This window comes from Helianthus annuus, chromosome 4 (genome assembly GCF_002127325.2).
Source record: "Helianthus annuus cultivar XRQ/B chromosome 4, HanXRQr2.0-SUNRISE, whole genome shotgun sequence".
Taxonomy (NCBI): domain Eukaryota; kingdom Viridiplantae; phylum Streptophyta; class Magnoliopsida; order Asterales; family Asteraceae; genus Helianthus; species Helianthus annuus.
Genome location: NC_035436.2, coordinates 15,940,224 through 15,953,334, shown reverse-complemented (window position 1 = coordinate 15,953,334; position 13,111 = coordinate 15,940,224). Strand labels below are relative to the sequence as shown.

Here is a 13,111-nt window from a genome sequence, read left to right as displayed (position 1 = left end):
TAATGGAAAAAAATAGACGGGGTTAAATCACAATAACAATGGTAAAATCTTTTAAACCTATTGACACTAAATAAAACTTTTGGATTATACTGGTAAAACTGCCCAAACTACATAGATCATTTTAGCATTTTACTCAACTAAAAATTAAAATATAACTAACTGTGATTATTCATATATTTATTTACACAGAAAATAAATAAATAAATAAATAGTAGTTTAATCTCTAAATCGTTATTAGGGATGACAAAGGATCAGGTATTGGTAATCTCATATCTATACCCGCTTGTAAAATCGTGTCACATACTCAACCCAATACCCGTCTGGTATTTATCGGGTAATTACCTGTCGGGTATCAGGTATACCCGCGGGTATCGAGTATACCCATTAATTTCTTAAAAGATTTACGTTAGGTTTCCAAATTCATTTTCTTACAATTATAATTATTATATATTTTACTACGTTAGAACCCCGTAAAATCAAGAAGCTTGTCAGTCTTTATTTATCTACTGGAGTTAGGGCTGTAAACGAGCCGAGTCGAGCCGAGCTAGACCCAGCTCGAGCTCGGCTCGAACTCGATTCGAGCTGGCTCGGCTCGAGCTCAAATTTCAAATCGAGCTGAGATTTGAGGCTCGAGCTCGACTCGATTCGAATTCGAGCTAGCTCGGCTCGGCTCGATCTAGCTCGAACTAACAAAGAATCGCAAAATTTACTACTTAAAAAGCCCTTCAAATGAATTTCTTCATAGATTAAGGACTATAATTGCCATTTAATTTAACCATATGGCTAACTATGCAAGTATAAATAGTTAATTCATTTTGTACATTGTCTTTACCTTCTTTTATAGGGGAGAAACTCCCTTAGTTTTAGTTTTCTAAGCGATGTGGGACAAGGATGTAAACCTTAACGAGCCAGCTCACGAGCCGAGCCAGGCCAAGCTCGAGCTCGGCTTGTTTACAAATCGAGCCGAGCCGAGCTGGCTCGTTTACAACCGAGCCAGTTTCGAGCCGAGCTTTCTTCGAGCTTTTTTCGAGCGAGTTTCGAGCGAGCTGCGAGCCACGATTTTTTTGAACACCCCTAACTGGAGTATATACATCGTCTCATTGACACCTATTCAATTGCCATAACTCATAACTTTGACAAAACTTCTGCTTACATTTGTTATTTTCAGTTTGCTTACATTTTAAATTGTTGACATCAACAGGCCATTACCTACCAGCATTTCTTCATATAAGGTATCTTCATAGACTTCATCCTTTCTTGCTGTTTTCGTAAAATGAAGCTTTTTTCTAAGTATAAAGCTTCCCTTATATGACATTCGGGCCGGGTCGGGTCACGAATCATAATAAAGACCCAATTTCATATCGAATTTCCATTAGCATTAACCAAAAATTCAAGTTTAAAGAAAAAACAGATTGGTTTTTCAAATGGATAATAGATTGGTGCTTATCCTTGCTAATTGAATAGCATTAAGCATTAAGTAAGCTTTGAGCTCGAGTGGGCTGCAGGGTTATAAAATTGTAACAGATGTTCCAAAAAATGCATCATGACCAAGATTCGAACCTGTGTTCAGTTGTATATAAAACAGCTACCAAACCAGCGCGCCACACTAGATTTTTGTTATGGGTTCCCCTCGTAATATATTTATGGGTTCACTTTATTATTTCTATATACGTTTCTACTAATATTTCGAAACCGAATGGGTTCCTAGGAACCCGTACTCCTCTACATAGCTCTGCCCCTGGTCTTCAGATGAGTTTACCGATGCCAATGTGCAACTTGCATTGGCTGTTGTAAGGAAGCTACAAGAAGTTCGGGAAACACGAGCTCGCATTGTAACTCATTTTTATTTTCATTTCATTTTTTTCATTTGAGGTATCTATCGTTTTTGTCCCAAATTTGAGATAACACATGACCCAAATCAACCCATTTACAAGTAAAAGGGTCAAAATTGCCACCTCATCGTCAACCTGATGGTATACGCGTTTCGAACTTATTGTTTGATGTAGGTGTTCCCTGACAAGCCAGAAAGACGTAGAGCCTCAGAGCTGTTCAACTAAAGTTTGTTTTGCTCCTCCAAAAAAAACTCGTTTTTCTATTGAATAGCTTACACTAATTTCTTTGTGGAAACATTAGCAATATGTTCTTGTTAGCAGTTGTATTCTGCTGGTTATCAGCTTAAAGCAGTGTGATGATCATGGATTACAATCCCTAATTTTTACATGTTAATCTATATATATATATAACTAGTCTAAGTACCCGTGTGTTACACGGGTGGACCAACAATAATTAATATTATTCAACACCATCTAAGTAAACATCTTAATTAAATAAACGTTGAACTACGAACATCTTTATCAACATTACACGTAATTGAAAACAAACAAAGAAGACAAAGTTCACAATTTGTTAAACACTTGCTTATAAACGACATTTGATGTTTTATCGGTAGGTTTGCCGTCCTTGTCTAATATAAGCAATTTGACTCCGTCTCTGGATTTTACCCTTGATAAAGCCACATACAACTGACCATGCGTAAAAACAGGTCGTCTCAAGTACAGACCAACCCTTGATAGCGACTGCCCTTGATAGTCATCGCAAAACACACAGCTATCAGAAATTGCCTCCTTTGAAACGCAAAAGGAATCTTTTTGTTTGAAGGTATCAAATTAAGTCTCGGTATGTAGGTGCGAGTGCCGATATTTCCTCCAGATATGATTTCTGCTTCTATGACATGGTTGTATAATCTTTTTATCTGTAACCTCGTACCGTTGCATAAACCATTTTGTTGGTCAATGTTACGTAATAGCATTACTGGCACACCAACTTTGAGTACTAACCTGTGATTAGGCAAACCTGATACTTTAAGACCATTCAACACATCTGGTGAGTATAGTTTTAGCTGTGTTGAATTAGGATTCTCAGTCTGACAAAGACTATCGGAGCTTAGATACTCTCTTTCTTCGCCTGGGAATAACGCTAACAACCTGTCATTTATCTCATGCACAACCTCGTTCTTAGGCGCAAGTATAGCCCTCTCGCTAAAGTAGTTATGGTTGTTGTAGTTATCTAAAATTGAAGGGTACACGAAATCAATTAAAGATGAAATGGGATCAGAGGTGTCCTTAATTAGAAGATCCAGTGGTATTTAAATAGAATTTATGTTTGGAAAACCTACAGATTGGTCCATAATGATCATGTCATAGCAGTAGACCTGTCTTGGATTGTTGAACGATGGTCTTGACCATAATCGGACAATGCGAACCTTAATAGTGGAGTTATCTTGGTTCAAATCCAAATGATTTAGCAGTGTGATTGGTTGTTGTTCCATTTCTAAATGGTGTCAAACAAAACAATTAGTATGATCAACGACAAAAATTAAAAACAACACATATCGAAGGTAAGTAAAAAATGCATTGTATAATCAAAAAACACGAATAAAGTTCGATGACATTTGAAAAACCTACGTATGTCTTTTGTGATGTTGACATTGGAAAACGATATGTTTGAATGACATACAACATAAAGTATATATAATGCATGAAGTTATTATATAATTTTGGAAATAATGTAACTAAATGATGTAATGGTGGTAACGTTAACAAAAAATGAAATGATTTGCATATTTAAGGAAGTGATTTATATAAATTACTAATACCTTTCCAAATTCATTTAAAATCATTGACCAAAATACCGTGATAACTTAGAATTTTAGTTTATTTGTTTGATATGACATAATTGAATTATTTAGGGTAGTGATTAGAATTGATTGAATTCTTTAAATCACATCCTTAAATACCGCTTTCCATATATTAATATATAGAATTATATAATACTTTTAACTTTTTCTGTTATAAATAAAAATTTATAAAATTAAAGTACTATAGAATATCTATCCAAGAGGTCTTTGTCTAAAGACACTGTTTAATCAAAACATAAGCACAATTTTCTAATCCTATTTATATCATTTTTAGAATATGGTTTTAAAGTTTGGATATACAATACTTTATATTATAAATAATAATAGGAATTCGAATAAAATCATTACCTTGTATTGGCAGTAAATTGTGCTTATGTTTGGATGTAATAACACATATCATTTCACCAAAACATAATAACTTTTAGATATGTTGGCGCACTGTCTTTTGTGTTGTACTTTTAGGCGCCTGATGTGTATCACCCTTCAAAAAGGAGCCCATTAGCAAAATGGAGCACATTACCAATTTCAACAATAATTTCATTATAGGAGTTACACGGATATAAGATTTAGACATAAATTACCTTCAAAACAATGCTTGTTCCAGTCCAGCATATGCGCAAAACAGCAGTTATATCACAATACTTTCTGATCTTTACATTAAACGTCTTTAATACCTCAGGAATAGCCTCCACACTATTTTGTAAGCAACAAACAAAATTCAAAATTACCGCTAGTTAGGATATTATAACAGATACTCATCACCTTCTAAGTTCTACCAATGGGATTTAATGTTAACTGCTTCCCGGGGTAAATTAGAAGTAACTCAAGAGGTTTAAGCCAGGTGAGTGGCTTCCCCAAGTCTGACTCACTTTGAAATTAAATGCAAATAATGTTGCAGTGAAAGCAATAACATCTAGTTATAACATGGTAAACAGGAAAAAAAAACTTGTCTATTCATAATCAAACAACTGTTAACAAAGGTGACATCCTTTATAACGTAATACCAAGTAGAAAATAACTAAAAACATAGTACATTACAGTTGTATATGGGATGAATCTATACATTATACATTAAAAATATATATAAGGCAAACATCAACAATATGAAAGGTGATTATAACATGGTAAACAGCCAATAAAAACCATAGGATTTCAAATCAAACACATGTGAAAATTAAAAACAAAAAACATTGTCTATTCATACTCAAACAACCGTTATCGTGTTGAAAACATAAAGTGACATCCTTCAAAACGTAGTACCTGATGAGGTATGACCCGCATCGGTCAACCCGACCCGGTTACAACCTATTATTTTAATATGAATATAAATGATTATTCTAGAACTTCCCATCTCCGCACGGAAGTTACACAACCAAATCTCCAACTTTTTGGGAAGATCATGCAAATCCCTAACTTATCGGAATATATCCTAGGTTAGAGGAAACCCTAATGGAAAACCTATAAATAGAGGTAAACGTATAAGGTATGATCATCTTGCTCTCATATAACTTTCTCCTCTCAATCTCCTTTTACTCCCACAAACCGAGACTTATTCTCACGCCGGAGGGTGGTTACAGGAATAACCCTATTCCTGTAAAGAGTCCTAACGGTGTTTCTGTTTTGCAGCCAATCGTTCGGGTCAGTAATCATTGAAGTCCTAGCCCGTAATCACCGCAGGTCAGTGTTTCTTCATTGGCGCCATCCGTGGGACCTATTCAGTGACAGAACCTCATGGCAATTGATCAGAACGTAGCAAATCAAACGATGACAAACAATAACCTGACGTTGGGGACAAGCCTCGCTGCTACCACGCAGTCTCCCCCAGCCGTTACAAGGTCGCTGGACCCAGAGTTCGAGGCAGAAGGACCGCCGCCAGGTTTTGACAGCATCACCACCGTTCCTTCCCAGACTGTGGTGACGAATCCGTTTCTTTACATGCCCTCACAACTACAATCGAGGGAGTTAGGGGGAACTAGCGGTAATATGTTCACCCCAGTGACAACTACTAATGCACAGGCTTTACGTCTCTCCTCCGTCCCTGTTATCACATCGGCAAGCCCCAGCACCGTCGTACCACAAACTAGCATGCCTCAATACTATCAACCCCTGACTACCAACTCGATGCCACCGCTATACTCAGCGGCGCTTACAGCGGCATTGTCAACACCGCCTCATCAGCCGGTCATCATGCCGGCCGGAATTATGAACGCTCCCGTCACACCGGGGAACCAAGTATACTTCCCTGGATATTGTTATGCACCCCCTTATGGATATTTACCGTCATACGGGGGTTCGGCGTACCCGCTCCAGGGAACCGCGCAGGTAGCACTCAATCGCCATACGCGGCTTACATGCCGCCTTGGTGGAATCTCCCAACACCACAGCCGGTTTACATCCAGACTCCGCCTACCGCTGAACCTGTGTACGACAGGGGAAACACGGTCAGGCCTCGGGCGTCTCTAATAGGAAATTCCAATCCTATGGTGGGTACTGCCCCGGGTATGGACACCCCACCGTTACAGCCGATAAATGTGGAAGAAGACGAACTCACCAGGCCGTACAAGCCGGTAGACGCGACTTTCCGGTCTAAATTCACCCGAAGAATCGCCGAGGCCCCTATCAAGGAAAAACCCAAGATGCCCCAAACGGTTGGCAAATATGATGGCCTCGCCGACCCGGATGACCATCTCAACTTATTCAAAAGTGCCGGCGAGGTAGCCTGTTGGTCCATGCCCTTATGGTGCAAAATGTTCGTACAAACGCTAGTAGGCGCGGCCCGAGTATGGTGGGATAGCCTGCCCACAGGTGAAATAGACAGCTTCGAAGATTTAGAATCCAAATTTATCCTACAGTTTAGCCAACAGCGCAGACACACGAAAGATAGAAACGAGCTCCTCCACATCCGTCGGTGAGACAATGAGACGGTAGAAAACTTTATCATCAGGTTTAACAAGGAAAGCCTGGCGATCCCGGGCGTGACAAATGATGTGGCATGTGGAGCTTTCCTTCAGGGTGTAAATGATGACGAGTTACTGAGGACGCTACATGGAAGGGATGGCGTACCCCCAACAATCGATGAAATACTTCAAATAGCCAAAGTATACGTCATACAAGAGCAGGCAGTGGCAGCTAGCCATGCAGCCAATAGGAAAAAAGAAGCCCTAAAAAATCAAGAGGAAAAGGATCACCGGGGATCTAAAGGCAAAAGTAGGGGAGACCGTTACCAGAGAAACGACAAAGACGCGCGGTACGATAGACACCGAAACTCCTATTCGAGAAATGAGCCATCGAAGCCTCGATCTGAATACCTCAACTTGAGCAAGACACCGGCTGAAATTTTAGCCTCAGAAAACCTCAGGTTTAATCCACCGAAACCACTGAAAGATAATCCCAACAAAGATACGAGTAAGTACTGTGAATACCACAAAGGGAGCGGTCATGACACCAACGATTGTTTTCAGCTTTAAAAACAGATCGAATATTTTGTAAAGGCGGGTAAATTGGCACACCTAGTAAGAGATATCAAGCAGGGCCCACCTGTCATAAAGGAAGAAAGTGATAAGGCGGCAGGCAAGAGGCCGCGTGAATTGAATATGGTACACGCGGATATGGGAAGGGGGAAAAACGGAGTTTCTCCACGCTCGAACCCTGGATGTTGGCAACAATGACCGTAGAACCTCGTATGGAGGACTTGCACCTTACTACAGATGCCCTGATCATATCCGCTGCAGTAGGAGACTACCGCATGAGGCGAATCCTGGTTGACACCGGGAGCTCAGAAGACATTATCTATGAGCATTGTTTCAACAGAATGCAACCAGAGGATAAAAAGCTGCTGGAATCAGTACACGCCGCCATCAAAGGGTTCATAGGGGAAAAGGTCGACCCTATTGGTCAGATCACCTTCCCAGTAACTTTTGGGCAATCACCTAAAGAAAGAACCATACTCCTGACCTTCCTTGTGGTCCGCGCTGAGTCATATCACAATGTGATCATCGGAAGATTCACCCTGGGAAAATTAGATGCTATAGTCTCCACGGCACGAGGATTCATGAAGTTTCCTACACCGCGGGGTATTGCAACTGTGTTTCGTGACAAGATTGGAGAGGTACTGAGTACCAAAAGGTGCCGCCAAGGGCCCAACGGAGCTACGGGCCCAGAAAGATGGGTACTAAGCAGACGCCATCCGGACCAGATGGTCACAATCAGGGACACCCTATCTCCAGAAATTAGAAACGACCTGAAGCAATTGTTACAAAGAAATGTTGACATCTTTGCATTTGAACATTCTGACATGACAGGAGTCCCCTGCGATAAAGCAGAACACAAACTTGCAACGCTCCCAGGCGTCAAACTGGTCGCACAAGGTAAACGTAGCATGGCCCCGGACCGATGGGCAGCAGTTGTCAAGGAGGTACGAAAATTAGTGGAAGCTGGAATCCTCAGGGAAACACAATACCATACATGGGTATCTAACCCGGTAATGGTAAAAAAGCCAGATGGAACGTGGCGAATGTGCATTGATTTCAAAGATTTAAATAAGGCGTGCCCCAAAGACGCATACCCGCTGCCCGAGATTGACTTAAAGGTCGATTCCCTGGTACCCTACAGATTTAAGTGTTTCCTGGACGCGTATAAAGGGTACCACCAGATCAAGATGTCCAAAGAAGATGAAGAAAAAACGGCGTTTCACACCGATGTAGGCATTTTCTGTTACACAAAAATGCCTTTTGGTCTACGGAACGCCGGGGCTACCTATCAGAGACTCATGGACAAGGTGTTCGAGACACAAATCGGACGAAATTTAGAGGTCTATGTCGACGACCTTGTAATCAAAAGCAGGGAAGAAAAGCAAATGTTAGCAGACATCGAAGAAACTTTTCAGCGGCTTAGAGAATAAAACATTAAACTAAACCCAAAGAAATGCTCTTTCGGGATGGAGGAGGGGAAGTTCCTAGGGGTAGTGGTCACCCGAGATGGTTTCAAAGCCAACCCAGAAAAGGTGGCCGCCATAGCGCCGATGCCTTCCCCACAAACATTAAAGGAAGCTCAAGCCCTAAATGGGCGACTAGTAGCGATCAACAGGTTCTTGGCAAGACACGCCGAGAAATCCCTGCCTTTCATAAAAACGTTGAAAGATTGTCTCAACAAGAAAAACTTCAAATGGACCAACGAAGCGGAAGACGCTCTGCAAGACATGAAACGCTTCATAGGAGAATTACCCATGCTGACACCACCAAGGCATAATGAGGTGTTAAAAATGTATTTAGCGGCAGCTCATACCGCAGTAAGCGCTGTGCTCATGGTCGAACGAGACGGAAGACAAACACCGATATATTACATCAGCCGAGTATTAGCGGGACCCGAAACGCGGTATCCCACGTTGGAAAAGCTGGTCTTGGCATTGGTCCACGCCACACGACGACTGAGAAGATATTTCTAGGCACACCGCGTACAGGTCCTAACCAATTACCCACTGCAACAAGTCCTGCACAAGCCGGAGATTTCTGGCAGACTGGCCAAGTGGGCAATTGAACTTGGCGATTTGGACATCGAATATCAGAAACGAACAACAGTTAAGGGACAAGTAATTGCTGATTTTCTAGCCGAAATACCTGAAGGAGAAGCTATCGTGGACCCAGTCGTCCAGGACACCCCGGAATCCAGCACTGCCCGGCAGACCTGGAAACTATACACCGATGGATCATCTAGTGGAAAGGGATCTGGAGTCGGCTTAGTGTTGATAAGCCCAGATGAGATCAGGCTGATGTACGCCTTACGCTTCGATTTCGAATGTTCTAACAATGAAGTGGAATACGAGGCACTACTAGCAGGCCTGAGAATGGCGAAATCTATGGGAGCGGCAAGGGTAGGCACATATGTTGATTCGCTGCTGGTCAACAATCAGGTAAACGAAACGTACGAAGCCAAAGATGAATCAATGGCAAAATACTTGGCGAAAACAAAGGAACTCATGGATTCTTTTGACAACGTCACGCTCAGTCACGTACATAGAGGCAAGAATCAGATAGCAGATGCTCTCAGCAAACTCGCCACCTCAGGCATGGAAAAGGAAGTCAAAGTCGAAACGCTGCAGACACCCTCAATCGAACCGTGGAATGTTTCCGCCGATGCAGCGGAAGACCCATGCTGGTACACTCCGGTTTTACGTTTCCTCGAAACGGGAGAGCTACCTCCCGCCAGGGGCGAAGCACAGAAGATACAAACGAAAGCACTGCAATATGAGATCAATAATGGTGTCCTATACAGAAAGTCTTACCTGGGCCCACTGCTGCGATGTGTCTCCCCAACAGAGGCAAAGTATCTCATCAGCGAAATCCATGCAGGTCTATGCGGCATACACGCTGGACCCCGGGCAGTGGTAGCCAAAATCCATAGCGCGGGATATTATTGGCCTGGGATGCACGAAGACGCCGTAGTAGAACTTCGGAAAGGCCGCAGCTGCCAGAAATTTGTTCCTCAAACAATACGGCCCAAGAACAACCTAATACCGGTGACAGCGACATGGCCTTTCCAGAAGTGGGCCATTGATATCGTGGGACCTTTCCCGCCGGCTCCTGGAAAGTTAAAGTACCTAATCGTGGCGGTAGATTACTTCACTAAGTGGGTGGAAGCTAAGCCTTTAGCCAAAATAACGGCGGATAATGCCAAAAAATTCCTCTGGGAACACATTGTATGCCGGTTTGGATTACCGCTGTACCTGGTAAGCGATAATGGAACACAATTTACAGACAGAATTTTCCAAGAATGGTGCACTAATTTCCACATCCAACAAATCTTCACATCACTAGCACACCCCCAAGGAAACGGCCAAGTAGAGCGGACAAATAGAAGTTTGCTGGATGGCATTAAGAAACGATTAGGCCACGAGGGAAGCTCCTGGGTGGAAGAATTGCCAAACGTCCTTTGGGCACACAGAACAATGCCCAAAACCAGCAACAATGAAACCCCGTTTAGCCTAACCTATGGAGCGGAAGCAATGATACCCGCTGAGGCGGGATTACCGTCACTACGCCGCCTCAACACAGGCGATGACAATGATACTTTTCTAAGGGAAGGTCTGGACTTACTGGAAGAAAGGCGCGAGGCAGCCGCCATCAGCGAAGCAAAATACAAGAAGGCATTGGAAAAGTACTACAACAAGCGAGTGGCCAAACAGAATTTCAAAACAGGAGATTATGTTATGCGTGACAACGAAGCAAGCAGGATGGAACCTTCGGGCAAGCTGGGCCCAAACTGGGAAGGCCCTTATGTCGTCCAAGAAGATCTGGGCAAAGGGGCCTATCGCCTATCTCGACTAGATGGCACACCAGTACCACGCAGTTGGAATATCGCTCAATTAAGGAAATGTTACTTGTAAGACCTTGCTCCCAACAGCAAGAGTTAACTATTTTTCTCATTTTACAATTGTAACTCACCCGCAGTGGTGTCCTTTCGTTTTACTTAAGTTCAAGTTTAAGACATTTACTTTTGTTCTTATCACAAGTTACCATCGCACAACGAGTGCATAAAACGGTAAAACTACAAACAACACCCTTAAACACGAAATATTTTCAATTACACAAGTCATAGGGTTAATACATACAGCGCTTACGGCGGGTATCTTGGTAATAGATACACAAACCGCCACAAAACAGATAGGTATTTTTACATACACGTAACCTATCTTAAACAAACCAAGTACTTGTCCCTGTCGTTAAAAGCCAACACATGGGAACCAAAAAACAGAACATGTTCAAAACATCTACTGATGGAAGTTGGGTGCCATCACCACTGCAGGGGTATGCAGCACCACACCACCATCGACAAATGTAGCTGGATCAACGGCCAGGTGGCCAGATGATTCACCATCCACCATCGGAGCCACCATTCTCAAACCGTCCATCTGTTGCTTTTTGGGGTAACCACCAGAGCGACGTTGGTACGTAAAACGGTATCGCTGGTTATGGTCCACCGGGATAAGATCTGTCAGGACGTCAGCTGACAAAGATGGCACTACAGGATCCATCGGTTGGGGGTCCTCGACAACAACACTTTGACATGCCCGATTTGCCCGGGCCGGAGCAACATTGGGAATTGGCCTTCTTCCTCGAAGGATCGACCTTGTCACCTGGTGCTGCAACTGGAGTAAGCCATCTGCAGCATCTAGCACTCGAAAGATTTCGGAAAGCCTTTGCCTATACCGTTTTCTCTCCATCATGTCCAACTACCAAATAAGGAAAAGGAAGGCAAATTCATAGAGAGGTTAAAAAGACTTGACAGTGATGACGTTAGAAGCATTAATAGAAAATAATCATTACACGTCACAGTGCCACATTTTCAAAATACGGCGGTGTCAGAAATCATGACATTAGCATTAAAATGGCTGTCAAATCAAAACAGATATGGGCACTAAACCCAAGTCAAACAGTGTCATTAGCAAAGCCACAAGAGTGCATAACAAGTGAAACAAACAAATCTGTCATTCTTCTTCAGACTCCTCCGCGGGGTCCAGCATCAAACGCAGCGATTCTATACCATCTTCATTTACTTTATCCATCAAATCGCCATAACAGGGCAGCGGCTCGGTGTATGCTGCTTCGAGGGCATTCGACATGTCACTTTGAAGTTTGCTTTTGACAGCATGAAAGTCTGGAGTTATCTTATCTAACTGATGGCACTCCATATAGCCTATATAAACGCCATCATGATGCCCGGATTGATAAGCAGCAGCGGATAGACGATCAATTAGGCTGGTAAAGGGGGCGACTCACGTAAATACTCAAACGCCCCCACCAGCCCATTGGTTATCAACCAGTTCCTGTCACCTCGAACAGCCGCCAGCTGGCTAGTCAAATCATCCACTTTGGCGTTAGATTGTGCCAACGCATTTTCAACCTCCTTTAGCCGGGAAGCAGACGATGTAGCAAGCTTGTTATTCTGGGTGACAAGAGAATCACAATGGTCCTGAAGCTCCTTAACCTTTCCCTCTCGCTCTTCCAGTTCCGCCTGAAGTAGCCGGACTTTGGTATGAGAAGCTTCTACTTCGACTGTCAGGCCTTGGTATCGTTCCTGAACCTGAGACACAAAATCAGTGTCAACACAGAACTTTTCCGATTGTGTCGATAATTCGAGTCTCAACTTTTAGGCCTCCGCTATGGCCTTACGCTCCAACTCTTCCTGTATATTCTTGGCTTGGGCCAGAACTCGGTCTTTCTCCGCCAAATCGCGGGCCCACATTATCCGTTCCTCAGCAAGGTGGGCAGTCACCCTTTTCAAATCCTCCTCAGCCTTATTTTTCTCTGACAGAAACCTCATTTCCCTTAACCCAACAGTTTGAAGTTGACTTTCCAAGCGATGCTTATCATCCTTCAGCTCTTGAATAGTAGCCCGCGCTTGGTGGAGTTGGGTGTT

The 13,111-nt window shown here is 42.8% G+C and overlaps 1 pseudogene; it reads left to right on the top strand.

Annotated features, from left to right (window-relative positions):
- Positions 1-240: 240 nt before the first annotated feature.
- LOC110905188 overlaps positions 241-13,111 on the top strand; it is a 52,550-nt pseudogene continuing 39,679 nt past the window's right edge.